The 26,119-nt window shown below is 37.2% G+C and overlaps 1 pseudogene; it reads left to right on the forward strand.

Annotated features, from left to right (window-relative positions):
* LOC149191362 (uncharacterized) overlaps window positions 1–11,208 on the forward strand; it is a 69,008-nt pseudogene extending 57,800 nt beyond the window's left edge.
* The last annotated feature ends 14,911 nt before the right edge of the window (window positions 11,209–26,119 follow it).

The raw sequence follows: 26,119 nt of genomic DNA on the forward strand, positions 1-26,119 counted from the left end.
TCCGACCTTTTCTACTTTCATAACAACTAGGGCACCTTTAGAGACTTTCAGCACTCCATTCTGACCTGTAAACTTATAACCATCCAAATCCAACACTCCCAAAGAAACAAAATTTTTCTTCAAATCAAGTACATGTCTAACACTAGTTAGTGTTCTAACTGTGTTATCATACATTTTAATCCTAATATTTCCCATCCCAACAATCTGACATGATACATTATTACCCATAAACACAGAACTACCATTTACATCTTCATATGAAGTAAACCAAATTCTATGTGGACACATGTGATGAGAAGCACCAGATTCTAACAGCAAACTTTCAAAACGCTGAGAGACATTACATACAGGTGAAGTTTCATCTATCATACGTAATTCTTCAGCAAATAAAACTTCGTCTATCATACCTGAATCAACCCGATTTGCTTCCCTCTTCGGGTTATCGGACTCTTTTCGTTTCCAACAGTTTTTCTTTAGGTGTCCAATTTTATTGCAATGCCAACACTTTGCCTTACACTTCTTTCCTTTGATTTCGATCTGGAAGAGCCCCTTGTTTTTTCTCCTCTTTCCTTTGACTTCCCTCTAGCTATAATGGCTTCTGATGTTGTTGTTTCAGTATTGGATTTCCTTCGTACTTCTTTAGACAAGATAGCTCCCACAACTGATTCAAATTTCAAAGAATCAGCGGTGCTCAAACTGATTGAAGTTACAAAGTGGTCCCATGACTCGGGCATAGAACACAACAAGGTTATAACTTTGTCTTCTTCCTGAATTTTAACTTCCATATCTGCTAATTGGCATATAAGTGTATTAAAAACATTCAAATGTTCTGCAACTTTTGAACCCTCCTTCATTTGAAGACTGTACAGTTGTCTTTTCAAATAAATTCTATTGGTTAACAACTTTTTCATATATAGTTTTTCCAGTTTTTCCCATAAACCTAAAGTTGTACTCTCTTCAACAATGTTGAAGAGAACTTCATCAGCCAGGCATAACCTGATGGTACTGAGAGCTTGGACATCCAAGTCCTCCAATCCGAATCTTTCATGCTTGTAGGTTTCTTATTTGCCCCGTCCAAAGCTTTGTGCAACCCTTGTTGCACCAGCAAATCCCTAACTTTTAGTTTCCACAGAGCAAAGTTTATCTTGCTAGTTAATTTCTCCACCTTGAAATTTGCATTCGACATCTTGGCCATTTTCTTTCATATAAATCCTTCTTTTAACTAGGTTTATTTAAAAAAAACAAGGGTTTAGGGTTTCCTCTTCAGAAGTCTGAGATTTTTTTATTTTTTTTTAACTCTTTTAAAATATTCTAAGTTATTTTTTGTTTAAAAAACAAAAAAAATCCCTATTCATATTTTTCTATAACTCTTCCAGAAGAAAAAAAAAATTGCCTCTTTTTTATTTTTTTAATATTAAATCAAAAAACCCTTCAACTGGAAAAAAATACCCGTTTTCACCATGCAGTTCTTAGGTACAGCTCTTCCTCTTGCGGCAAACTCTTCCTCTGGACAGCGGCAGGCTTCCTTGACAAAATATTGCATCTGGACATGCTAGCAAACACACGCAGATATGGAAAAATGGCTCTCGCACCGGTTCTGGATAGGGCCAGTGATCCATGCTGGTTCACACGCAGATACCTTCTGGACAGGGCCAACAATGGGCACGCAGTGTTGCCTTCCTACTCTCCTCGATGCAAACCAGTAGACACTAGGCCTCCTCACCACAGGGCTAGCAACGAGTATAACTCCACGCAGAGAGCAGAGAGCTCTGGTCCACACAGCTCTGGTCTAGGGTTGCTCCTCGACAGTTCTAGATAGGTTGAGTTATTGATGGTCTGGGCCAGCAACAGCTCCACACGCAGCCCTCGGTTTGCAACTGTTCTGGACAAGCAGAGTTATCGATGGTCTAGGCCAGCAATAGCTCCACACGCAGCGAGCAAATGGCAACACGCAGCAATGGCAGTATCTAGCCTTTTGATGTGTCTCTCCTGTTTCACCAGCGTCTTATGCAGCGTCTCCCCAGTCAGGCATAGGGTCCATGCAGTTCTCATAGGGGCAGCCTTTTAAAAAAAAATTGCAATCGCCTCAAACATGATCCCGCAGGATTTTATGCAGCCTTTTTTCTTTCACACGCATTCGCCTCCAAAACTCAACTCAACCTCTCTCTGATACCATTTGTGGTTACTGGAGGTTACAAAACATGAAATAAAATGAAACTGAATATAACCATATAAGTAAAAACACAGGATTTACGTGGTAAAACCATGACATAGTGTCAAGGAAACATCCACGGGGCAAGGGATTGGAATTTATATTCAATCAATGAAATGATTCTCCATTACAATAGTTCGGGCATTCATCAGTTTTATATGAGCCTCCTCAGTTACATAACTACTAATTCGGTATGAAACTGACTTGTCTATAACTAATACAATTTACCCAAATTTACATTTACATTAATTTTGTTGTCAATTACCAACAAATTAATCCCTCCTCCCAATCAGATTTGCTTTAAAGAATATCCAAACATTCTCACTCTATCTTTGTTAATTAATTCCCATAATTTATGATAAAACAACATTGGAAATCAATTTGGCCTGGGATCTTTGTCTAGATGAAAGGAAAATATAGCTTGGAGAACTTCTTCTGTTGAAGGAGAAGTTGTAAGTTGGGCTTTCATCTCCTCTGAAACCAGCTATGGGATACACTCTAGCATGAAGCATTCATATGCCTCTAAACACTTCCCAGGATTACGATAAAGGGCGCTATAATGTTCGTAGACTGCTTCTTGGATCGTTTGGAAATCATCAATCTTTTGTCGTTGGACATAAATCTTAGAGATGTTATTCTTCCTTTCGCGATTTTTTGCTTGATTATGCAATAATTTTGAATTTCGGTCCCCTACCTATAACCAAATACTTCTGAATTTGAGGCTCCACATTTTTTCTTCCTTCATAAGATTTTCAAGGAGGGATTGGAATGCTTTCATTTCTTGATGAAGGAGATCATGAGTAACCTCCTCTGATTCCACCCTTGCTTGAATTTGCTATATTGTTGCCTTGGCTAAATAAGTTGATTGATGGGGGATGAGTTTCTCATTTCTTAGCCACTTCTTTATACCCGCTTTCAACATTTTGATTTTAGTTTCCCATATTACTACGGGGTTTCCTTCCACCCATTTATGCCAAGATTGTCCCACCATCTCATGAAAGCTTGAATATTGCAACCAAAGAGCAGAGAATCAGAAGGGAAGAGGGCCATAATTTTGGGTAAGATCCAGAGAAAGCTTGATGGACCTGTGATCTGAGCCGTTCCAAGGTAAAATAAAAGAATGCAAGACCAAATTAGTAGCAAAGGAGTTAGAGACCAAAAAATGATTCAACCTAGCTGCAACATGCCTTGGTCCCGATCTCCTATTATTCCATGTATACAAAAATTGTGGAGGCTTCACATCAAGGAGATGCATCAAGTTGACTAAGTCCTCCATAGACTCCTAGAAAGGAACCCTCACTACCGATCCTCCCCTTTTTTCTTTAATATTTAAAATAGTGTTAAAATCCCCACCAAAAATACAGTTATCTCTGAACTCTAAATCTTTTATGGCCATTAGTGATTTTCGACATTATTTCTTTTCTCTATAAAGGACTAGCATGAAAATATTTATGATATAGCATACCTAATTCAAATATAGACAAAGAAAGATTGTTGCGATCCAATATTTGTTCTTATGGTTCCTTATTAACTTCAATTGTTTTGGGTCCCAAAGTGTGCATAAACCTCTTGACGCTCCATGAGAACTCCTTGCTATAAGGTTACTTTTACTCCAAATTTTCCTCAAGATGGATGAGAGGTTCACCTCATCCATCTTTGTTCCCTGGATCAGGGCTACCAATGGCTTCTCCTTTGTTATTAACGATTTCACTTCACTTATTCTTTTCCTAGATCTGAGCCCTCTATTGATAGTGCCTTTTACAAATAGGTTCAGGTCAACTTAAATGTTGGATGGAAAAATGATTTATCAACTAGTATAATGCTAGGATTGTGCAAAACTTTGTCAAACTTGGACTTTTATAGGAATAATTTATTTTCCTAAAAAATGACTTCTATCCTCAACTTCTCCCCATAAAATTGAACCCTAAAACGTGACAAAATTATATATATATATAGATATATGCTTTATTTTATTTATTTGCATTTACAAGTTATAAATTATATATCAATTTAATCACTTCACATTAATTCGTAATTCTAAACCAATATTTCATTTTAATTTATTTTGACTTAGTTTCATTTAAACTTGATAATTTATATTTTTTCAAAGAGATGGATAAATTAATTTGTAATGACCCGGAATCAAAACATATAAATTATTTACATCAATCCATGTTTTTAATATTCAACACAAAAATATTCAACTAATTAGCATATCATTTACAAAAACATGTGAAGAGAAGACTTACCTGTGAAGCGAAGATATATCTTATTGGAGATTTTGGAGTCGTGGCACTATTTGGATTATGTTGACTGCAACAATGTTTTGGGGATGACTCTCCACCTAGAGGTTGGCTCAGTTGCACTAAATCTTTCTACAATTGGCCACCCTAGAGCCCTCAAACAACTATTACACCCAGTGAATCCTCCTCTCTTAGAGTTCTCCTTTAAAATGAATGAATGTCTCTCATCCCCTTTTCCATCCATTAAATAGAACAATTTGTTCCAAAAAAGGAAAGGGAATCTTCATGCACACAATTTGTATGTCATCATGACAACTTCTATATTTTTCTTAAATTTTTCATAGCCCAAAGTTTTTCATCTTTGCTTGTTTTATTCTTATTAACTTTTTCTTAACTTTACATATTCTTACTATTTTTATTGTTTAGTTTTATTTATTTATTATTATTATCTTTTCATTATTATTTATTATTTTATTTATTTATATATTAATATTTTTATTTATTTATTATTTATTTCATTTATTATTATTATTATTCTTATTATTATTAATAAGAGGCATTAAATATATATATATATATATAGACATAGAGATTGAAGTGAATATAGTACTGTAGAAGGGTCGAGTGAATACGACCATGGAATATGGACTCAATTCCAGTAAGAAATGGCTTCCTCCCACAAGTTATTTCAATAGAAGGCATGAGTAAATTTGAGGAAGGAATGCAGCTAATTCTCTCCAATTTGACGAATCTGCAAAAGGCGGTGCAGAACGAATGGGGAGGAAGATATTCTCACTAGAAAGTGTAGAAGTTCACAATTGTTATTGTTCCTTGGCTCACTTGCTCCACTGGAAAATTAACTGTCCCTACCTAGGAAGATTTAGATCTAATCGGAGAAAGAACTGAGAGATTAATAATGTTCGTGGATCGAGGCATTATTTTTCATTTGAGGTTTATTTGATTTATTTCTCCTCAAATCAAAGGATCACTTTGGAGCTTGACTGTGGATTTTCCATCCACTTGGTGCAGATTGGCCATGGTTTCCACATTTTTACGATGGCCTCAATTGGATAAGGGAATTTGTCTTGATCTTCGCCAGATCAATTAAAATGAAAAACCATATCTAGAGGATTTTTTTCATATTTTTGTTAAAACCTTAAGTGAAATCAATCCTTTCAAGGGTTCAAGGCTCAAATCTATTAGAAAAATTGAAGTTGCACATACAAAATAACCTGGTTATACCAATGTTTTTACAAAGTTTGATCTTTGAGGGTAAATTGTTGCAAGATACCATTCAAATGAAAGTTTATGGCATTGAAAGGAACTCCACCATAATATTAAATCTGGGGCTCAAGTGTGGAGCTTCAGGTATCAGAAACCCCAATGGACCTACCTCATTTAAGGATGCAGTGAAAGGGAAGGTTGTAGCTCTTGATGACTAGATACATAATATATCAGGACCTTACATAGTTGAATAAGCAGAAAAAGCACCAACAATGGACGTTAAACCCCTAAAGTAATTATTTTTTTTTTGATCTACAATCTATGACATTAATACGTAGATTTACAAGCTTCTGGATAAGAAATAAATATTTAAATCAGTGCGTATATTCTTCTTGGACACCTAATTGTGAACTTTACTTATGTTCCAAGGGTTTCTTCATAGTTCAATTTGACATTCACAAAACTAGGGAGCAAGTCCTAAATGATGGGCCATGGTTTTGGGGTAGAGTTGGGCTCTTTATTACCCCATGGTTCCCATATAAATTTGATGTTATAAGTATGGTGGTTACTACAATGTCAATCTGGGTGAGATTACCAAATATCCCTCTCCCTTTTTGGCACCATCAAGTCCTGGAAGATATTGGGAATACTCTTGGAAAATTCAAAAAAATAGATATTAACAAAATAGAAAAATGTCTCTTTACATTTTCTAGAATTTGTGTGTAAATGGACCTTAAAAAAGGTATAACTTATTGTATCCATCTAAAAAATGAAAGCTTTTAGTCGACCTAGGTTCTAGATTATGAAAATATGACATTTAAATGTTGAATCTTCTTTCAAACATGACACCTATAGGACACATTCCTACAGGATAAAAGATCCCAAAAAATAAAAAGAGGAAGTCTCATAAGCTAAAGGAATGGCAGGTACCTATCAATTTTGAGGATGACGAAGAAGAGCTCATAGAAAATACTTTAAATGTGGATGCTCGGGCACAACATGACATCCAGGTAGACAAAGGAGTTGGGGACCAGTCAGGAATCGTGGCCCATATCTAAAAGGGTATAGAAGTAGTAGAAATCAAAGCACTAGATCAAAAGAAAGAGGATACTCTCATTGAAAATTAATCATGCACTACAAGGAAAAGACCCTCTAACAGAGGTTTTTGCAAAAGCCCCTATCAAGATAGCTCAAAAATCCATTTGTAACAGAGCTCACTAGCAGAATTGGGCAAGTGGATGTTTTAGAGGATGTTTTTTTAAAAGTGCATCTATAATACACTAATGCACCAATGTGTTATACAATTATATGCATCAGTAATTAATATCATCTGGTTCTCTGTGACAGAGTTAATTGTTTATGGACAAGCTGGTGGACATCTGCACCTACGCAAAAAGCTAGGAACCACCCCCTCCTCATTCGCTGGGAAATTTGGATAGCCAGGAATTGTATCATCTTCCAGGACTCCACCCCCCATTGGCCAACCATCATAGCCAGAATCCTTGCCAACTACAGTGCTACACCCGAGGATGATGCTAACTCTCCTCCTAGAAATATCACCCCTGAGTCCATTGATCACTCACGGCCTTGGGCATATTTGATGGATCGACATAAGAGACAGGATGTGGTGGAGGGGAAGCACTATATTTAACATATTCTCACTTATACCATATTCAAATGGGACTTGGAAATGGCACTAACAACTATGCAAAGCTCATCACAGCAAAAAATCTCATTCAATTTGCAATTGAAAAAAACTGTCAAAATCTTCAAGTTTTTGGTGACTCAAAAATTGTTTGCAACTGGATTAACAAATCTTCAACATGTCATGCTTACACATTGCGACACATATTGGATGAGGTGCATAGATACATTACATTTTTTGACAATTTTGCATGTCACCATATCTACATGGAACGGAACTCACTCGCTGAAAAACTTTCCAAAGAAGCAGTGATCATGCCATGCAACATCTGGATGATTCATGAGTAGCAAGAAGGAGAACACTAACAGTACTACCACCACCCATACATGGACCATGCAGCACAGGCTCAACAGGAGCCTAATATCATTTGATATGCGACCTATTTATTTTTGTTTATATTTATTTTGCTTATACATAAATTGTACATGTTTACAGGAATACTCTCTGCGTAGAGTAAACAAAATTTTGAGTTTATCAATTAGCACTTTTCCTAGGAACTATCTCCCTGCGTGGAGAACATATTTTGTTTTTAATTTTTGACAGGCACACAACCTACTAAATCATGCATATGCTCATAGCATCTACAACATGTAATTTTCCTTTTAATGAAAATTACGATTTTTCCAAGGGTAAAAAATATAGAGTTAATTGTTTATAAAAATAAAAATGTAATGGTGCACTAAGTACATGATGCACATCAGTGCATATACTACTCGATAGCATCAGAAAAGGGTTAAATTTAAAAAAAAATGTTGGTCATAAAATTCATTTTTCCTAGTCTGGTGTTATACTCTCACAACGCCTCAATGTTAAACCCGTATACGAATGACCCAATTCATAAACAATATAACGCACTATTGTTGGATTTATAACTTAAAAATAGCAGTGTTCTTATAATACTATACGCACCAGTGTTTCTCGTTGAACTAAAGGCCCTGATGCTTAATAGAAAGTGGTGCACCATTGTAGGGTCTTTTTGATACAAATAAAAACAGTGGTGTGTTATCTATATTAGGCGCATCGGTGCATATATAACTCAATAGCACTAGACAAAGTTTAAATTTAAAAATTGTTAATTGTAAAATTCATTTTCACCATTTCAGTGCTATACCCCCAAGAAGCACCGATGTTATTCTTGTATTGAAACGCTTAATGCATAAATAACAAGGTGTGCCACTATAGGGTTTTAAATTTTAATAAAATAGTGGTGCGCTAGGTGAAACCAAAGCAATAGTGTGTATACTACTCAATAGCACTGGAAAAAGGTTAAATTTAAAAAATGCAGGTCGTAAAATTCATTTTCACCATTTTGGTTCTATACTCCCACGAAGTACCAGTGCTATGCATGTATTGAAATGCCCTGATGCGTAAAGAAAAAGGTGCACCGCTATAGGATTTTTAATTTAAAAATTTTAGTGTGCTAGGTGAAACCGTAGGATCGGTGTGTATACTACTTGATAGCACCGGACAAAGGTTAAATTAAAAAAATGTTGGTCATAAAATTAATTTTCACCAATTCAATGTTATACTCCCACGAAGCACCAATGTTATTCCTGTCATGAAACGCCCCGATGCATAAAGTACAAGGTGCACCACTATAAGGTTTTTAATTTAAAAAATAGTGGTGCACTTATGAAATGGTTTGCCTCGGTGCGATTACTCGAATGCACCGGAACAAGGTTAAATAAAAACAACCTACCAACTGTAAAATTCATTTTTACCATGTAGAGCTCTCAAGCTCCAATGCTACTCTTGCCTCTGTGAAGCACCCTATCATTAGTGCTTCCCTTGCTTGTCATCCTTCCATTCGTTTCTCACTGCATGGCTTTTGAATTTTCTCAAACAGTGGTCAAATTCATTTTTTCCATTTACGTGGAAACCATGCCTCCCTGATGAGAAAATGTCTAGGTAATGTCTATGTTTCTCTCTAATTTAATTTTTTTTAGTGGAGTAGAATTTAAAATTAGGTTTAAAAAAATCCATTTTTTTAATTGTTTTCCTATGCGGTGCATTCGACAGGTTTGGCTCACACTGGTTACGGTGCACCCTGTAAATTTACAGGGTGCACCACAAATTCGTGCATTCGATTAACACATCGAAGTTTCTTCGGTGAATTTGGTAAATTGAAACACACCGGGAAAAGTTATAATTTTTACGACAATGCATTTGGTAAAATTTGCTTCCCAGTCCGTTTATTTTTACCAAACACACCACTTGTAAAATATTAAAAAAAAATAGCTCGGTGCATTCGTTAACCTGAACGTTTTGTTTCGGTACGAAAAGGTTATGTATACGCGTCGGTGTGAAATGTTATGGCAATGCAGCACATTGAAAAATAAAAATAACCAATGTATTTGTATGTATGTGTACCGAAATCAATGAGTCAATTCGATGTACACACTATGGGCGATGCTTTGTTGTTTTTGTGGTGCACAAATTCTGGTCCATTCATGTTTTTTTGGCACATCGAGGATGATTTTTTTTTAATTGAAAGTTATATGTCCATATCTATAAACACATTTTTCATTTAATAAAAAAAAGTTATGTTTTATGTATGAGGCTGATGTATTTATTATGTCAATCATGCAAAGACATCAATAGAGGGGGGAGCAACAACAACATGAGCAAATGGTGGACCAAAACAATATGGTCTAATTGTGGGAGGCACAAGAGAGGGGGAGAGATTTCTACCCTCACCCTATTACTACAACGACCCAAGTCCTCTTGAGGAATGTAGGCCTCATTAAGTACTATGAGGAGGCTACATCCCTGAAGGGGCACTTTGGGTTGTTGGCACGGCTGATCCATTGGTGGTATTTCCACCAAAAGGCTTTCCATGTCGATCTTGATAAGTGGTACCATCCCGCTAAGGACATTTATTTTATCACTGACCTATCTAGGAGGGGGGAGGATTTTCCCCAGTTTCGTGATGTCCCACATGGAGTTGCAACAGAGAGTTAACTTTCTTACTCTCAGAGTTATGTTGGGTATCATGTAGTGCATCCAGCAGATTTTCAAGTGTCTAGTGGATAGTTATGGATCGCCTCTTTTGGTGCAGAGGAGGTTAGGTGCCTCTCACTATTAGTGAGTACCATTGCACACTATACTAGTGATGGGAAGTACATTAGTTTCCCTCTTTTGTTTTATGTTGATTCTTTGGTGCAAAGGCCATGATTTATTAGATGGTCTGTCATTTTTTTGCATTGGTTTTGTATGCCTTTCGATAGATGTCATGCTATGATACATGGGAGGATGAACTTCCCTTTTGCTTCAGAGCATTTTTTGTTTTTTTTTTTAGAGGTTTTCATAGAAATGGCCTACTTTTGACCGGTGCCCTCCTAGGCCAATGATTGAGGTGCGTATTTACATATGGAGTGAGATGATGCCCAAGAGGGGCCAGTCAGAGTATTTGGCCAAGATTTTCACCGAGGCACTAGCGCTACTAGCCAGTGAGGATGACCACATGTTTGTATTGGTGTTGTGTCCTTATGTGGGGATGGATTGGAAATAGTGTCCCAACATCCTCTTCACACCAGATGAGCCTGTAGTTGATAGAGGTAATATTAGTGTTTTCTTTAAATTAATCTAGATTCATTTTATTGTCTTAATTAATTAGAATACAATTTATTATTGCATGCTCTTTAACTTGTTTTATTAAATTGTTTAATGAAATTGTCTAATTATTATTTTGTACTATATATTTTGTAGATATTGGCACATTCGTTGGGGACATGCCTCCTCCCCCACCAGATGTAGATGCAAAGAGGGTTGAAGCAGCGGCGAGTGAGGCATATTCTCATATGCAAATGGGCGCAGTCATGTGACCATGTAGGCCTGCTACCAGATTCAAGATGGATTATTGTGACTGAATCTCTAGAATTTTGGTAGAGGACGCAGTCTACCCTGCAACGAATCGAGACATCAAGGCAAATCCTAGGCTCTTAGATCTCTTGAGTGATTTTCCACATGATATGATGAGTCTTATGTGTCATATTGTCAAAGCTACTAGGCTATTGGTAGCTGGTGAGGAGGGATTGGCATGCAACATATACACATGAGTCTTCACCCAGTATTGCCCCATTGGATCATGATGGTCGGGGTGACGATCCTTCTGGTGGTCAAGGTGGTGATCCTTTAGAGACACAATCTTCACCCAAACGTACTACCCCATCAGATCATGCTCAGGGTATCGATGATCCTTCTGGTAGTACTCCACCTTCTCATTATTCACCTCATGATCACCCACTGCCTCATGTCTCTCCTCAAAGAGCATACCAACCACCTTCTCCTCTACTTCATAGTTCAGTTGTTGAGGAAGTTGACCATTCTTCGTCTTATGTTAGAGACAAGGCTGTGACTACTACTGTTGTATCAAATATTTGATTTGACGTAGTTATTTGAATTGTAGATATATATATATATATACACACACACACACATATATATATATGGTGCATTTTTTTGTTCATGTTGATGTACTTAATTTATATGTTGATGCTCGTGTGTATATTTGTTAGGTCATGTTAAATATGTTCATTTAATGTTCTTGCAAATAGATGTGTATGTGATAGCAATGATTTGTCATGAGATGTATATTTGAGGATGTGTGTGGTGATGATGTTAGATTACAATGCTTGTGTTTTGTTAGATGTGATCACAATGATGATGTTGTGTTATATTATTATATTTGTGTGCTAGCTAACAAATCTAATAATCTAACAGGGCATATTTGTGTGTATATTTTAACAAAAATGAGTACTCATTGTATTAATTCTATGCCTAGTCGCTGTAAAACACATGGGTGAGTTACAATTCGAATTCACCCATGGGCTTCCATTTTGTCATTTACAGACTGGTAATTCGAGCCCAGTTGTTTCTAATCACTACAAAAACATACAATGGATACAATACTCTTATTTGTTAGCTTGTGCATATACAAGCTCGAGCCACTAGGATCCCAATACAACATCATCATTTCCCTGAGAGGATAGAGAGCGGTCATTATTTACAGTCGGGAGCTCGAGCAGTTGGGATGTCTAGTCTGGGCCATGAGAAGTAAACAAAGGGAGAGAGGGCTCACATGGTTACCAACTTCAAATTCCTTCAATAAACCTTGAACCATGAAAGGGACGTGAAGACTCCCATGCTTAGTTGTAGAATTAGACCAAGAGGAATCACGTGGAGGGAATAATGAAGGTTGCACAGCAGGAGAGTAGGGAGGTGTGTCATCATGCCAACGAGCGAAGAAGGACGAGGTGATATCATGCTATGGGCAGATGGGGAGTGGCTAGTAGCAACGAGACTAGAGGAGATATTCCATATGTGCCAAGGATAAGGGGATATATGGGGGGGCACATGAAGGGACAAATCATGGGGAAGGGTTAGGGAATAATTTAGAGACCAAGGACTCCATTAATTTCCAAAGATCCTTCAGTTAATCTACGTGATTTATTTTCCATCAGGTCTTCCTCTGGATTGAGGTTTCGAAGTATCTGTTAGGCTTGCAAGATTTCAAAGGAAAGAAGTATGCTTTGAACACGAAGGAGGGTTTGGCTTAGGTGATTGTCTTGTGAAAAGGAAGAATTTCTAAAATGTCTAATAATCAGGTAGGAGTCACCCATAATTGTAATGTTTTTAACTTCCCTTTTCTCGGCTAGAAGGAGTCCCATATACAACCTATAAAATTTTGCTTGATTATTGGTCTTGGTACCAAGTCCCCATGCATACTTATCCACTATTATTTCATCGGAATTAAAGAAAATCCCTCCCCCTCCTGCCACCCCTAATTTTTAATATAAAATATTGTTAATAATAAATTATTCAAAAATGCAATTTAAACAATGAAAAATTACACATGGTCTATATATAGAGATAGAAAACCACTATAAATCCATCTTAATCACATATTTATGAAGCACTAAAAGAGATTAAATCTTTTGACATGTACATCCTTTTTCAAGTTTCACATTCTAAAAAGAGATTTTCATATAATGAGATTTGATCCCTCTCGTCTCTTGTATCTGTTGTTAAGATGGATATATGCCGATTTATAAAATTCAATATATTGTTAAATTTAAAAATCTTAAGTCAATTTTTATATAATTAATTTAGATTTAATATAACTTAACAGATTCTATTTTAATAAAATTTAATTTATCACTAAAGTTATGAGAGTTTCAAGCAATTTAAATTTAATAGTTATAGAAACTCCTACCAATTTAAACTAGAAAATTCTCTCTCCAAAGAGGAGGAAGAAATGTGAAATAAGGGTTGTTAAGTTACTTGTAGTTGGGGATTTGATCTATTGGATGTTCTCCCTTAAACAGGGAAGTGAAATTTTTTCTAGTAATAAAGATATAACATTTTGGTGCTATTTTGTTTCTTTATTTGCTATTGTGGTTTAATTTTTTTTAATAATAAATATGAGTTAAATAATTAAAAATCATACTATATTAGATTTAAATTTTCAACAAATAAATATTTGATTATTTCTTAATGAAGAACTCAAGAAATATTATTTTTTCCACGTACTTATCATGAGATAGTCACTAAAATTTATGCTTTCACATTTCTCCTAGCTAATACATCATGTTTACAATGATAAAGACATGTCTACTTTAAATAATTTACTTATAAATACATAAAAATATATATTTATTTTACATAATCTAAATAGAAAAGAAAAATGCATAATCAATTCTATTAGAAAGTCAAACAAATGTCTCTTAATCACCATCACACTATTTATCATTTAATTATTAGCCATAAAAATATTTATTAATTCAACTTTTTATTTATAATTACCATTGAAAAGAAAAGTCAAAACTCTTCCATTATCCATGAAGAATAAATTAAAACCTCTCATGCGTCCATATAAGCCCATTTATTTCTCTTATGGTCCATAAAATGGTGTAATCAACATTTTATACATGCACATAAGACCTCCTCTTAGTTTACATAATGTTGCAAGAATTGGAATTAAAATATAGTAAACATGAGTTTACCTCTCGTGTCAAGAATTCAATCTTACATATTAATACACAATTTTTTGAATGTTAATGTCCTCATAGATTTATCACTACATGATTTATATTGATTTTGATATAAACCAAAAGAAAAAACATGTGAAATGATTAATAAACCAATAAGTATCTAACATCTAATTATACATTCCTTCTCTTTAATTCCTTCATCTCAACCATTTTATGTCAAGTAGGGAAGAATCAACTTATTTTATTGAAATCATGGAGTGCTCTTGTGAACCTTTCTAGAATAAATCTTCAATGTTGTTTCCAAATTCCCTATTTTCTCATTTTTAGGATATTCTTCTCATTTTCCTATTTGAGAAGGATTGTCACCTTGAATCCTTATTATCATAGATATTGTACACCATGTTTTAAACATTTATATTTATGAAAATATGTTGCATAGTGAAAATAAGAGAGGTTATTTTACTATATTGAATTTTTTTTTATGATGGTTGTAGTAGGCCTTTTAGTACACATATCTAACACATATATTATTTTCATTCTCCATTTTCTAGCACCTTGTGATTTATTTTAGATTGATACTCACAATGTCATTTGAGAAAGGAGATAATGAGTATATTTAGATTGATATCTTAAAAAAATATAGTTATAAATAAGCATTCTTAATGGAGTGCTCACCTTTAGGATTCAAAATGGACTTTTATATTATCTAGAGTAGAAAATGTTTTATATTAGAAATATATGTTTGGGGTCACAAAAGTACAACAAAATAGTACAAAATTGATAACTCATGCTTAGAATTACAATCTTTTGATCCATCATGATGTTTATCCAAAGCCTATAGAAGAAGCCTACTCTAAATTAGAATTAAACAACTTAAACAAATATGTTAAAATTTTAAATTTTAAATTTTAAATTACATAATTGAAAATACTTAGTTTTAAGATTAAAAATGTTTCCACTGGAAAAAAAGGTGTAAAAATGTTTGTGAATCTTACTAACTATATAAAATGCCAAAAAAGACGAACAAAAAACAATATAATTAGCGAAATAAAGAAAACTAAGACATACAAAAATAGTATAAATGATGAAATAACACAAGTACATATCACTCTTTGTTTTCATCACCCTAGTTATCTTCCTTGCTTGGCATGATAACACTATTTTTCTCAAAAATATGTTTTGACTTAGGGTCGTGTCTTAATACGAACCACCAATGCCTATCCAACACATCTAGGTAAATAAACACTTGGTTGCAGTGTTTGGGGAAAACATAAGGTTCCCTAGCTTCATGCCACGTCTTTCTAGAGTTAAGATATCAACCCACTATCATGGTATTCCTTTACATTATTCCAATCAAAGGTGTTCCACCACTTTCACCTAAAAATAACACATTGGAACGAAGATAATTCCACTTCAATGTTCTCTTGTATCTTTTCGACGTAACTAACGTCCCATGTGTTAGGTTTTTATCGTGGTGGCTAGCATGACTTGATTGGTCGAAATCAACTTCCACATCACATTATTATGTCATGCATCCATCATCGACATCCTTTGTGCGAAAATGATGTCCATATGCCCACATAGATGGGAACAAATGCACCTATAAAAAAAAGTGAAAAAATCACAGTGCCATGTGTCTAATAACCTGAACACATTTAAATATAAAATATAGATGTTACAATTCAATTGTGCATTATGAAGTTAAAATAAATGTACAAAAAAATATTATTACCAAGTTATTTCACCCAATCCCTATGTTTAGCGCATCCTCTTTAGCCCGTGGGTAATGACCAGATGCATTGTATTTCTCTCTTACTTGATTAGAAACTGGTGAGCACCAGTATCGCAGCAATAATGCTGCAACTCCTGGGCTTCCCAATTTACTTTTATCAACCCGGTAGTTCGTAACAAACTTGGAAGCGACGGTGTTGTATGCACAAGTACTAGTTCTTACTGTAGGCTGTCACTTGGTCAGCTAGCGCAAGATCACTAGGAGCTCAAGCCAACTTCTATGAATTCCAGAAGAAGCTTTACATGTGATGAAAGAAAGGAAAGCTTACCCTACAGAGGCTACTCTACTTGCAGAAAGTGAAAGAATACTGAAACATAAAGTAAACCTAGCAAACCCTAATTAACCAGCTAATCCTACTTTTGCAGAAAAAGAGATGAAAAGCCATAAATGAATGCCATTACCTACTTAGCAGGTAAACAACATCTACTCAAGCTATTTCTATAAGGAAATGAAAAAAAACATCTTTTTGGATTTTTATGTATTTTTAGGTGAAATTGTCATGCATGTAATTTATTTGTTTGTGAATGTGGCAGTAATTAGGTGGCAATGGAGGGTGACTTTGGAGTTTGCAGAGGTGTAGGAAGGTGTGGAGGGGTCCTAGGAGGTCCCAGGTGGCCTTCTGGAGGCTTTCCCTGCAATCAGACTTCAAAAAGACACCTACAAGAAAATCTACAGGAGGCTGCAGGGGATCTACAGGAGGTCTACAGGAGGATGCTGAGAGCTATTTTAGAGGTTTTGAAGGTGGGAAAATGGGTGGAAAGGGTAGCTGATGGCTAGGAGGATGTGTTAAGGTGTCTAAGGTTCATCAAGGAGGATTAGGGAAGAGAAAGATGGTTGGACTTGTTCAAGGAAAGAGAGGAAAGTTCATGAGAAAAGTGCAGAAAATTAAGGCAAATTTGTGAGGGACTTTGGATGACCTGTGGAACATAGATCAAAGTGAGATGGTGATGGCTGATTGGCTGAATTATTGTGAGCAGAGATGTACTGCAAGAGAACTGAAAATCAAACACTGAGACTAAGCAAGCAAAGAAACTAGCTACACTAAAAAATAGAATTGTTCATCAAGCTAGTCTAAATTCTGATCTAGGAAAGTAAATGTTGAACAATGCTATATGGAAAGAAAGCATGGAAGGGAATTTATTGCAACGACAGAAATGAGCATGGTGAAATAGATCTACAGCAAAGCATGAACCTTCTAACAAGCTGCAACACTAGAAATCCTATAGAAAAGACAAATCTGGGTTTTTTGTGGCAACAAGAGGGTCTTGGCCTCAGTTCATGGTCCCAAAGGGAGGAAAGGAGGCCAAGGCTCTGTTGATGGCCTTTTTGTATCTTTTTCCTATCACTGTTCAACCTACTACAACAAACTGAAATGGAAACAACCTTTTAAATCACAAAAAGCAGCCTATCCTTAACTAAGAAAGAAATCTATCTTACAACAATTAATTCATAAACTAAAACAAAGCATATAAATACAAAACAAGAGGTGCTTGGCTGCTTGGATTGGGCCCTAACCCAAGAGCTTCAGCCCTCTGAGGTAACTCAGTGCTAGCTCAAAAACAATCTCATCTTCATTATCAAAATAACAGTAAAATTACATGAAACTGTCAACAAAAGTAAGCTCGAAGTTGAGCAGAGAAAAGTTGCAACAAAAGTTTGAAATTTGACTAACATCCAACAACCTAATGAGGCCCTAGGCCTCTCTACTTATACAACTGAAGCTCCCAACAGCTTCCTTAAAATCAGGGAGGCTTGGCTCCCAAAACTTGAGATAAACAGAAGTTATCCTCCACTTGCTCGGCTGCCTCTTTGGTGCATTGATGTGGCTGCTTGTGCTCCGAGTTGCATGATGGAGAATTCGAAGTGGGGATTCATAAATGAGGGGGGTACCCTCCTATAAATCCTCTCCCTTGTCTTCTTCGAATATTTTCTACGAAATGTCCATTAAATCTTTGACTTTGTCTCCAAAATTGACCAAAAATCTGCATTAAGCACACATTAGACTCCATGGCATAATGACCAAACCAACTCACTCTATTAGCATAAATATAATCAAAAAACATGCTATAAGATAAGAGAATGGTGGACTAAGCTAATTAGGAGGCAAAATGATCCCATATAATTACCCATTTATGGGGTTCATCATCACCCCCCTACTGAAGGTGTTGCTCATCCTCTGAGCAACTCAATCCATCTCCTCATCTTTGATGGCCCTGATGGCCTCCCTGACATCCCATGCTTTTGATGTGAGGTCCTCTTCTTTGTCATGGAATCCTACCTTTCTGTCCACCTCTTTTTTTCTTCTTCTTCCTCTTTTCTACCTTCCAGCAGGCCTAGCAGCAGTAGGGGACTCAATTTGAGGCCAATCCAATTGACCTTCAAATTCTGCATAGAGCGCTTGTATAGTGGCACTCTCCTTAATGCTTATTTCATTCTTGTTGGGGAGTGATACTCCCTGATTTGAAAACTGTGTGGTAGAGTGTTCCACCTCCTCATACAAGCATGAATACAGTCTTCCCCAAGTAATCTTTCCATATCTTCAAAATGTGCAATGGCCTGAGCCTGATCATTGATATACTTAGGGGCACTTTGAGGATCATCTGCAAGCAGCTAGTGTGTGCTGATGAGAGCCATGGGGTCTGATGGCTCAGCTCTAATCATTAAGGGTTCATTTTGCTCTTTTGCCATCAACTTTTTTTATTTTTGTTGCCCTTTTCTCCTCATGATTCATCCATGAGGCCATGGCCATTAGTTGTAAGTCCCCTAGCCTAGCATTGGGGTCCCATATGTTCATATCGGTGAGGGCCATGTTATGCAAATAGAACTTTGATATCTTTGCCTTGTCTTCTGCTGAACTTTGGTCACATAGGTCCATAAACTATCTATAATATTGGAAAGGCATTATGCCTCTCTGTGCCAAAGTCTTGATCTGAAACTGCAACCATTGGTCTTTGAGGTATACTCCATATGATTTTGCTGGTGTTTTACACTGTAGTGCCTCCATAGACCAGCTAGCCATGCATGCTAATTGTGTCTCCTTTTCTTGTGGCTGTCTCCTTAGCAACTCATTTTTTGTTTCCAAGTGAGTTCTTGTGATTGCCTCTCAATGTCTTACAGCACTTAACTCCCTGCCCATTTCTCTAAGCTTTTTCTCTATATGGCCAATATCCTCTATCCCCTTGGATTTGGCAATTTGCATCCATATATGGCTCTTTATCCTTTCTTTCTCTAACTCAAATAAAAGTGGGACTGCAAATTTCTGTGGAATGATTTCCCCCCCTCAAGAAGATTGTAGTAAGAGCCCAAACTAGGTTGGGGGTCAGGTTCTTGTGTCTCTGTTGTTTCCTCCTTCCCCTTTGGCTGTTCTTCTACCCTTTTCTCAAGTTTTTTGGTCTCCTGTAGAACAGTTTGTGCCTCCTGTAGAGCTATTTTTGAGTCATGTAGTTGCACTCATTCCTTCCAGGTGGAAGATCTGGGACTTCCTCTTTCATATGTGATGGGGCTTTTAGAGGGAGATTCTTCCCCTTTGATAGTGGATGAATCTTCAATTATAATAGGCACTGTTGAAGATGGTTGTGGTTTTCCTGTTTTTATCCTTGTGCTTTTCTGAGTCCTGAAATACATTGATGTCTGCCTCTTCCTCTTTTGTTTTAGTTTGATTTGGGTGCTAAGGGTAGTGAGGGCAGCTGTTGCCTCTCTTTCTAGGGTCTCAGGAGACACCTCTGTCTTCTTTGCCCCTTTTTCCTCTCCTTTTGTCTTCTCTGTCTCTGCTGGTTTTGTTTCCTCTTTCTCTATTTTGGTTTCTTCCTTCTCTGGTTTAGTTTCCTCTTTCTCTGTTTTGGTGTCTTCCTCCTCTGTTTTTTCCTCAGTTTCCTCCCCTTCTTCCCCTAGCTGCTTTTCCCCCTCACTATCAGAAGGACTATAATCGTATGTGAGGGCCTTTATATCATCTTCCTCTGTCATGTTTCTAAAGATTTCCCATGCTATGGGGATTGTGAAGGTGTGGAGGGCTTCTTCCACTAATAGTTTAATCAACCCATGGTGAGCTAACTGATCTGGACCTCCTGCCTTCAACTTAATGTTGGAATCTATGAGGGACTCCAGGAGAAAATAGGGGATGTTGAGTTTCTAGGGTATTGGAGTGTCCATGCCATATCTCAGCTCATGGAGGAGTCTGAAATGGTAGCAATAAATTATGCTATACCTCCCTTCACAGGAAATATACTTGATAATTTGATAACTGACCTCATCCCAAGGGTAAGGTATGCTTGTTCTTCTGATGCCATTTTTGTCTTCTACAGGATGTTCATTGGGTTGGAAGAAGTTTTTCTTGGCAGATTGCCCAATTGGCTTTTCATCTTTGCTCCAAGGTATTCCAAGAGGAAGGGTGGTAACCCTACTGATAAATTCTAGGGTTATTTCCATGGATAGACCTCTGAGAGTAATAGTTGCATGGGTCTTTGAGTGAGGTACTAAAGAAAGGGCAAACTCCTAAGCCACTTCTTCATCAAACCCTTGGAATTTTTCAAAAAATGGCATCCAATTTGCTCTAGTGAAAATGGCTACTACTTCGGGATGTTCATGGAGCCTGGCTAAATTTGTGGGCTCCTTCCTCATGAATCCCTCTGTCATTGTGCTTATACCCTTTTTGAACACCCAAGGTAGAGATGGAGACAAGAATTTTGAAGAAACAGGAAAACAGAGAAAAACTGTGTTTTTTTAAGAAAACAGGCAGAATTTTTTTTATGGAATTCCTCTTCTTCTACAGACTCAATTCCTCCTTAAAATTGTATCATTCCTTGCACATATTGATAATCAAGGTGACTATGCATAGAAACTACCTCTTCAAGCTAGAATTCGAGCAAAAGCCCCGTGTTTTCTCCTGAAAAACTACTTACTGCCCCTCCTATAGAACTGGCTGTAGGTGCTCCTATAGAACCTGTTACTGCTCCTATAGAATGTCGATAACAGTAGGATGGATGAAAGCGATGGAGAACAATGGTTTTGAGACTATGGTGGTGACAGAGAGCTTGCTACAGCTAAGTGGACGAGGATGGAATGAAAGAAAAGGTGGTGAAGGAGTTTCGAGGAGGAACACTTATTTCTTCTTTTAGATATTTCCGGTGATGGGGTGAGCTGGCAAAAATGTACGTTGCCATATTTGGACCGTTGGTCCCCACTTCCTTGTCATCATGGCTCTTTCCCACAATCACCTCTCATTATTGCATTGGAGTTTGCAAACCCTCCACTACCTGTCCTTGGGATTTTTCTCTCAATTGACTATGCACAAGTGTGGTGGCATCTTCGATGAGTGTAGTCAACTAGATGAGGGTGGCCAGTTAACTGGCCACCTTTTCTCATTCAACCCTAACCATCTCATTCACTTATGCATATCTTTTAATTACACAAATGCAATAGAGGAGCGGGTTATTCACTTACCTGTGAGTCGAATGTATGTGTTGTGAGGTATTTTGGCTCCTTTTGCCGCTGCATGCTTGTATTTCCTTTGTTGCATGCCTTTATTTCCTTTGCTGCATGCTACTCTGTTGTCTGATGTGTGGCTGTTTGTCTTGTGCAAGTATCCTCTGGCTGGATCTAGCTTCAGGAGTCTGCTTCAATCTTCAGATTTGCACCCTCATGTTGCTGATGCTAGATTTTAATGGGACAGTGACTTGTTTTGTCCATATCTCCCAAACAGTAGACTGGATTGACCTGAAATTTTCTGAGCATGTTTCCATCATCATTATGCACCTCCCATAGAAAAAATTTGTTCAGTGGATGCACGGATTTCGAGAAAAATTGAAAATGGCTGAAGGTGATGGAGGCCGATTTCTTGGAAACCATGCACTGGAATTGCTGAGATTGCTTGGGCATGTTACCATCATCCATATGCATCTCCCCATGAAACAATTTTTTAAATGGATGCATGGATATTGAGAAAATGCAAAAACTGCTGAAGGTGATGACGGCCAATTTCTTGGTAATCGTGCACTGGAATTTGTTAAAATTGCTTGAGCATGTTACCATCATCCATATGCAACTCCCCATGAAATAGTTTTGTAAATGGATGCATGGTTTTCAAGTTAGGGAAAACACAAATTTTTGCTCTATGTATTTTTATATCAGATCATCCTGCAGTTTTTTGGACAGTAAGAAAAATGAGCTTGGGGTGTCATGCAGGATTGGAAATGATGGAAGAGAGGTTTGAAGACTGTAGGAGAATTTATAAACCCTTTATGAAGCTTCCCTATTCCTCAAACCGCTTCTAAAATAAATTTCTGGCTCTCTGTAATTTCTATAGGAGCCTCCTGAAGAAAACACAGGCCCTCCTGTAGAGAACGCAGTTTTCGGAAAAGAAGCACAGTGAGGTGGAAAGAATGTCAAGAATGATGGAGAAAGGTGTCAAGGGAAGGTAGGATAGGTGTTGGTATTGGTTTCAGAGCTTCCTTGGCACGTGTTGTTGCTTCTTGTAGTCATCCTGCACCTGCAATACAACTGGAAATTCATTTTTCTTTTTCCTTTTCTCTACTTTTTTTTTTTTGAAAACAACTAGGGCGCCTCAGAGAGGTTTTCACCCTAATTGCCTGCCCTGGGCACCTCCAGGGGAGTTTTTCACCCAGGGATCTTATTCTTTTTCCTCTTTTTTCTTCTTTCGAACCCACTGACCACCTCATGGAGGTTTTCAATCAATGAGCCAATCTGAGGCGCTTCCAAGGAGGTTTTCACCTTAGATTTTTATTTTTTTCTCTTTTTTCATTTTTCTCTACCCTACCCTACTTGAAAAACAAAATCACTTTCAAGTATAAGAATACTTCCAATGGAGCCATGTTCACATCGAGATGATAGACAAAATGATGTGGAGGCTGGAAATGTACGCTTTGACATATATCCGGATTTCATAAACCAAATGATTTGACTTTGAAGGGATCAAGCATAGTTGAGGAAGAGAGTGATGCTGCAACTTAGTGACTGTCTGGTACTATATCTCAATATAGTTGTGATGTCCTTGGCCCTTCTGCTAATCTGGATCATTCTTCATGTCTTCTTCTACCATGACCTTCATATCTTCCTCTTTTTGTTGATTTTTCTCTTGAATACATGGAGGATTTGATGGTAACCATGAGGGAGCTCTCTCAATCTCTGATTTTGATGTCTTCTCTTCATCAAGTGCAACCCATGGTTCTTTGATCTTCTCTTTTGAATCTTCTTCTGCTGGATGTGTTCCTTCAATGATATCAATATATTCTCTTTTTTGCAATACTCTTCTTGAGCTATGGTGAATATCGTTGAGCTCAACAGGAGTTGTTTGGAAGTGTTGTACCTCAGCATTGTAATTGGGTTGAGCTACTTCAATGTGCGGGTTTTGAAACGGTGGTGCGGGTAGTTGAGTGGAAGTGTATATTTGAGATGGATGTGGATGGGGTTGTGGTTGGGTAGGTGGTGGAGGAAGAAGAGCGGGAAGAGAGATGTATTGGGGCCTCCACCCCTGATGAGATGCATTCCACTAAAGTTGCGGCTGAGCATAGGGTTGAAATTAATGGGTGGTTGGTTGGGCATGATATGGAGATGTGAATGACCAAGGAGGAGGTGTGGACTAGGAAGGATGAGTAGGGGAGCCCCAAGAAGGTATGGATGTGACTTGGTTGGGGTTGTAGTATGCCAGAGATGTCCCTTGCATCCCCTGTTGGTATGGTCGAGGTCCATGCAGCCCCCTTTGGTTTATGTAATAGATATGTTCAGTGACTCGTGTGGCCCCTTGGTATACAGCTTTAAGTTTGGGCAAGGAATGGCACTTATCTGTAGAACGATATTGTTCGCAAATTGAACAAACCCTTATAGAGTTCAATGGGTATTCATTCCTAGGATGCCTCCTGGTGCATCTAGGGAAAAAAATGGCCAAAGCCCTCTCTGCTTCCTCTTGTTTCCTTTTGATATGTAAGACATCCATTTTCATGGCAAGAATCTGCAGCATCTCACTCTTGAGGTCTTCCAACATGCTTCCAATTTCACCTTTAATGGATGAATTGGAAGAAAAGGTACTGCTCCCAACATTTTTGTTTTTAGCCATTGGCTCCAGAGGAATGTTTTCTTCTTCTTCTTCCCCTATAGGTTCTTCAAATATGTCTAGCTGTTACCTAAGGGTTTTTCTTGATTGCAGCCACCGAAGAAGAGAGAAGGTTGGCTGTGTGAAGCAGTGGGGGTGTTGGGCAAACATTTTCTTGAATTATCTCTATTCCTACGAGGCATGAAAGGAAATCTTTTTGGTTGGTTTTTGTTTCTTTTTCCCCACACTGATAGTACCTGCAAAATTGAAATTGATTGAACAAACAAATTGCAACTAACTGAAATGAACTTGCTGAAATGAAATTGCAGAACTGAAAAGGAAAGCAAATGAAATGCAGAAAGGAAAGCAAGGAAATGACTAATCTACTTTTGCTGAAATGGAAATTACAGAATTGAAATGAAAGAAAGGAAATGACTAATCTACTTTTGCTTAAATAGAAATTACAAAATTGAAATGAAAGCAAGGAAATGACTAATCTACTTTTGCTGAAATGGAAATTGCAGAATTGAAAGGAAAGCAAGGAAATGCAGAAATTGAAAGAAACAACTACTCTACTTTTGCTAAAATAAACTACTTAGCAGAATGTTGCAGTAGAAAATAGAAGAAAGTCGTAATCACAAAATACTCTGACGATTCCTCGGCAATGGCGCCAAAAAGTGGTGAGCACCAGTATTGCAGCAATAATGTTGCAACTCCTGGGCTTCCTACTTTACTTTTATCAACCTGGTAGTTCGTAACAAACTTGGAAGCGACGGTGTTGTATGCACAAGTACTAGTTCTTAATGCAGATTGTCACTTGGTTAGCTAGCGCAAGATCACTAGGAGCTCAAGCCAACTTCTATGAATTCCAGAAGAAGCTTTATATGTGATGAAAGAAAGGAAAGCTTACCCTACAGAGGCTACTCTACTTGCAGAAAGTGAAAGAAGACTGAAACATGAAGTAAACCTAGCAAACCCTAATTAACCAGCTAATCCTACTTTTGCAGAAAGAGAGATGAAAAACCATAAAATGAATTTCATTACCTACTTAGGAAGTAAACAACATCTACTCAAGCTATTTCTAGAAGGAAAAAAAAAAAACATATTTTTGGATTTTTATGTATTTTTAGGTGAACTTGTCATGCATGTAATTTATTTGTTTGTGAATGTGGCAGTGATTAGGTGGCGATGGGGGGCGACTTTGGAGTTTGCAGAGGTGTAGGAAGGTGTGGAGGGGTCCTAGGAGGTCCCAGGTGGCCTTCTAGAGGCTTTCCCTACAATCAGACTTCAAAAAGACACCTATAGGAAAATCTGCAGGAGGCTGCTGGGGATCTACAGGAGGTCTACAGGAGGATGTCGAGAGCTATTTTAGAGGTTTTGAAGATGGGAAAATGGGTGGAAAGGGTAGCTGATGGCTAGGAGAATGTGTTAAGGTGTCTAAGGTTCATCAAGGAGGATTAAGGAAGAGAAAGATGGTTGGACTTGTTGAAGGAAAGAGAGGAAAGTTCATGAGAAAAGTGCAGAAAATTAAGGCAGATTTGTGAGGGACTTTGGATGACCTGCGGAACATAGATCAAAGTGAGATGGTGATGGCTGATTGGTTGACTTATTGTGAGTAGATATGTACTACAAGAGAACTAAAAATCAAACATTGAGACTAAGCAAGCAAAGAAACTAGCTACACTAAAAAAACAGAATTGTTCATCAAGCTAGTCTAAATTCTGATCTAGGAAAGCAAATGTTGAACAATGTTATATGGAAAGAAAGTATGGAAGGAAATTTATTGCAAAGACAGAAATGAGCATGGTGAAATAGATCTATAGCAAAGCATGAACCTTCTAACAAGCTACAACACTAGAAATCCTATAGAAAAGGAAAATCTGGGTTTTTTGTGGCAGCAAGAGGGT

Source organism: Pinus tabuliformis, chromosome 2_2 (genome assembly GCF_031772625.1).
Source record: "Pinus tabuliformis cultivar Carrire ecotype Pingquan chromosome 2_2, CPIR1, whole genome shotgun sequence".
NCBI lineage: Eukaryota > Viridiplantae > Streptophyta > Pinopsida > Pinales > Pinaceae > Pinus > Pinus tabuliformis.